Raw genomic sequence first — 5,169 nt, 5'->3', positions numbered from 1 at the left:
AAGTTGATGAGCACTTGTAACTAGGGTTGCCACCTTTTCTGGCAGTGAAGACCGGGCAGGGGCGGGCCGTGATACGGAGGGGCAGACATGACGTGAGGGGGGACGGGCCGTGATGTCAGGGGGCGTGACTATGATGTGGCGAACGGCGATTGTCACTGTGTCAATCATGGGGAATCCTGCCCAATTTTCCGAATTTGGAGGAAGTTTTGACTCAGGCAGCCCTTCAAATTACCGGGCTCTCTGGGTCAAAACCTGACAGAAGGCAACCCTACTTGTAACAATTTTTTTTTTTATTGATTGTAATGTGAGCATAGCTTTGGTGTCTTATAAATTGGTGGTGCCATGCATGTGACACACATTTTGGGGATTTTAGAAAGTCACTAAATCACCCCTTTGATACTGTCAAGTTTCGTAACATTAGTATACCTCAACACAAATTTGCACTTTTTTAAGGGTTGCCAGTTTGCCAATTGTGTATTATTCACTGTCACAATTTAGTGGATTGTAAGTATTCTACTATGAGGTTTTATTAATTTTTTGATTAATAAAATTGATTATTTTAGCTAGTAAATATTGATCGCAATAGTGGGCCGCTTTTATTGCAGGTCTATGAGTGGCATGTAGATATTCTTGCACCAGCTAGGAATTAGGTTTGGACACAAATTAAAATGTTAGCATGTGGCACTTGTTCGACAAATCTTTTACTTTTTTCCACACCCTAACCATAAATTACTGTTAAAAACATACGGGAAAAATCTTTAACAGAACAAACTGTACAGCTGTGGACAAGCCCTTAACCCATGCTGTTCTGCTATTTAAAGTTGGTACATTTATATACAGTACAACAGAGGTAGATGTATCCTCTTTCTTCTGCTTTTTCCAGGATAAAAAGCGGAAGTGGTTTGTGCAATGACTGTGCTCTTCTTACCTAAGATTACAAAACTTTTTATGTCATTTTTCTGATAGAGAAGCCACAGGACAAGGAAGATAAATCTTTATTTTTAGATAACATACATACCAGCAAGCTCTGTGTCAAGTAAATTGTGCAACTAATTGATTCATAGTTTCATACAGATACATTGGAAATAGTTAAATATGGTTGAATAATCACATACTAAGGGGCAGATTTATTAAGATTCGAATTGTAAATTCAAATTCAAATTTGAATTGTTGGTCAAAACTCACAAATTCAAATTGGGAACCTCTTCCCCTGGCAGATGAAGGTACAGGTTGAATGGTTCCCGCCAAGGCAAGAGCTTGAACGATGGCGAGGAATTTGGCTCTGTCTGAGGTTATGGTTGGAAGCCTGGAAATGATAGGTAGGTCCTGATCAGAGTCATCAGCGGATAGAACCTGGCCTTCCTCGTCAGAGGGAGAGAACAGTTCCCTGGGGAGTCTGGAGGGGAGGGTGCGTGATGTTTTGAGGTCCCCGGGCGACATTCATGATGTGTGGGTTGAGATAAGTGCTCAAGCACTTTGTCTAAGGTCTCTGGAATGCGGGCCAGATGTTGAATGCCTGCAAGTGAGAGGGAAATAGCCCTAAGAAGTTCAGGGTCTGAGCTACCTGCCGAAGGTATCGGTAGTGAGTCAGTATTTCTGCAGGCCCCACACATAGAAATCAGCCGAGGCCGAAGAAAGTTTTGTTTTACAATTTGAGCAGGCCAAAAATGAGACCTGTGGGTGTGTTTGAGCTGAGGACTTGTTGGTCCTGGGCTCTTCTGCCTTGTTGGCCATTGTGCTCCTTCCCCTAGTCTAGAGGGTAGGGTGTAAAAACCCCAGTAGGGAATTTTATGCAGTAAAGTACGTTTTTTTTTTTTAAAAGGAGGCAGGGGTAGCCAGCCTAGAGAAGATAAGCCCTGTGGGCTTCTCCTTGGTGTAGTACGTAGTCTATGGAGATAACAAGGCATAGGTAGTTATAATAATAGGGGCCCCTGGGGGCCCTGCGCTCTTTCCCCCTATGTGCATAGAAGAATAGAGACTTGCCTGTCAGCGCTGTGATGTGCGTAGGAAGGTGGTGCTGGCTGTGAAGCCTGGTCTGGGCTCTGCATGGGGTGGAGGAATGGTGCGAAAACAGCATGTGGAGCCGGTGAGCACGGTCCTGAGTAGGACAGAAGGAGAGAGAGGGAGAGCCGAAGTTAGGGCGGTGGATAAGCAGGTTGTCGGCTGAAGCTGTAAAAGCTTTCCGATAGGAAAGTTACTAACCTGCTCCTCATGAGTGAGAAGTGCGCCGGAGTCCCATAAGCGTTAGAATGCAGGCAGAGAAGGATGCTTCGGCGGGAAGAGACAGAGAGAGGCGTGGGTGGTGGACGCAAGGGGAGAGCGTGGCGTTGGAACGCAAGTAAGATTTTGTTGGCCATTTGCTGCTGTTAGCAATATGTGTTGCCAGGGTGGTAAAACTTTGGATAAAGAATTTTGTACTCACCAAAGAAGCCAGCCAATCCGTGCCCAGTGAGTTCTGTCCCCTGTGAAGAAACACACAGATAAATATATATATGCACACAAGTGAAATATATATGTTATATGTAGTTAGTATACATCCAGGTGGGTTGTATACCACTGCTGCAGACTCCGGAGAGTGGGAAAACAGTGCAGGGGGTGAGGAGCAAGCCTACAGACCTCTGTAGAGCGGGAAGGCTGAAGGCAGGAAGAATATAGCTGGGAGGCTCTTTGATTCAATCAGTGGCCCTAAGCGTGGCGTGATCTTAGACCGGGCCTTGATCAGTGCTCCAGCCACTTAAAATGGTGTCTTCTCCTTCTGAGGACACTAAAAGAAACTGGGGTAGTAGGAGGAGGCAGGGGATGAAGCCCAGAGCAGGAGGAGGAGTCATAATTTTCAACTTAGTGCCATCTCCAGCTGTAGGATCTTCATCCCCATGGAGGCCTGTGTCCCCAATTAGGCAGAGAAACATATATAATAGCATGTGCTAAAATATTTAAGAGAAACGTGAATTTGCAAGTAGACTGAAAATCCTGACTGTTTAATAAACAGGGGGGTGCCATTTTTTTCAGAACGACATTGACTGCTATAGAAATTCATCACCTTTCACTCGGAAAGATTTTTAGTGCTATTGTCAAGATTAGTACTTTTTTGCTTTAATAATTATAACTATTTGGGGGTTATTTAAAAGACACTAAGCTTGCCCAGGAACAGGAAACCCATAGCAACCAGTTAGAAGGTAGCTTTTACTGGTCAACTGTTTAAGATGTTTTAAAACATCTTATTGCGTTGCTATGGATTACTGCTACTGGGAAAACCTTTTATAGTATACCAGCAGGGATCCCCAGCCCTTTTTTATCCGAGAGCCAATTTAAAATGCAAAAACAGAGTTGGAAAAAGTTCCTGTAGATGACAAAAAGGCTGTGATTGGCTATTTGGTAACCCCTATGTGGACTGACAGCCTTACAAGAGGTACTGTTTGGCAGTAACACCTGGTTTTAAAGCAACCAAAACATGCCTAAAAAAAACAGGAATTCAAAAAATAAGCACCTGCTTTGAGGCCACTGAGAGCAACATCCCAAGGGGGGTTGGCGAGCAACATGTTATTTGCAAGCTACTGGTTGGGGGATCACTGGTATACAGTATATTTTGAAAACTCTGACTTTGCATAAAAAAATGTGAAAATAACATATAAACCAAAACATTTTTGGTATACGTTAAAAGGTTGGTCTAGCAGCCAGACATCAAATTTCTATCAGAAGTAAAATTTAGATGCACAGATGTTATATTTTAATAACAGTACCATGTCAGGTATCAATGGTGAATTCAAAATGGATGACTAATGAAAATAAAACAGAACGAGAAAGAACATTCATTAAAAAAATAATTATTCAACTCAGAATAAATTCATGGGAAAAAACAAAATTACAGCATTAAGGTATCAGCCAGGTCAGTCTTTTTCAGTAAGAACATTTCTACATAGGTATGCTATATATCATATACATCTTTTCAGTTGACAATTGCTAGTTGGTAATCTTAACAGTGGATTATTAAGTCAACTGTAATATTCAAGTAGTCTGTGGATTTTATTACAAGTATAATGAAGGATTAGAGGTGGGAATCCTTTAAGTGGTGGTTCACCTTTAAGTTAACTTTCAGTATGTTTTAGAATGACCAGTTATAAGCACTTTTTCAATTGGCCTTCATTTTTTTTTTATTTCTTATAGTTTTTGAATGATTTGCCTTTTTCTTCTGACTCATATTTCAAATGGGGGGTCACTGACCCCATCTTAAAAACAATGTTACAAATTTATTGTTATACTTTTATTAGTCATCTTTCTATTCAGGCTATCTCCTCTTCATATTACATATTGCTGAAAATTGCAAACTGGAGAGCTGCTGTGTAAAATTGCTAAATAGCTAAAAACACAGACAATTAAAAATAAATAAATAAAACCAACTGCAAATTGTTTTAGAATATCACTCTCTACATCATACTAAATTTAATTTAAAGGTGAACAACCCCTTTAATTCTTATATCCTGGTACACGGGTCACAGTCCAAAAACATATGCCCATATATTTCCCTGGACCTGTTATCCAGAAAGTTCTGAATTACAATAATACCATCTCCCATTGATTCCATTGTATTCACTTAATCAAAAATTTTAAAATAATTCATTTTTCTCTGTAATAATAAAACACTAGATTGTAGTTGATCCTACTAAGATGTAATTAATAATTATTGAGAAGCAAAATCAGCCTATTGGGTCCCGAGCATTCTAATTTAACAGGTCCAATACCTTATATCATCTATGAAGCATGTATAAGCATGTAAGTATACATTCCATGTATTTTTCTAGGGTAAATGACTCATCCTAAACTGTACAGTATGTTCAAAATTAACTCATATTTTCCTTTTACCTGCTGTGACTATCATCTTCCGTTTTCGATCATTTCAACATTCTTTTTTTTTTGTCCTTTTTAAGGGGAATTATTATAACATGCCCTCCATGTTTTCCTCATAGACTGAACAAAGAAATACTATAGAACTATGGCAGCACAAGTATTTGACTGACAATTAAGATTCTGCAATGGCCCTTTAAAGGAAAATTCAACCCTAAAGTTAAAAAAAAACCCTACCCCCTATTACATAGACCCCCCTCCCTCCCTCCCTGGAACCCCACGCAAATGCCCCTAACATTTTACTTACTTCTCGGTGCAGAGTTAGGC

This window comes from Xenopus laevis, chromosome 2S, assembly GCF_017654675.1.
Source record: "Xenopus laevis strain J_2021 chromosome 2S, Xenopus_laevis_v10.1, whole genome shotgun sequence".
Taxonomy (NCBI): domain Eukaryota; kingdom Metazoa; phylum Chordata; class Amphibia; order Anura; family Pipidae; genus Xenopus; species Xenopus laevis.
The sequence above is the reverse complement of the archived record's forward strand: the minus strand, read 5'-3'. Positions refer to the sequence as shown.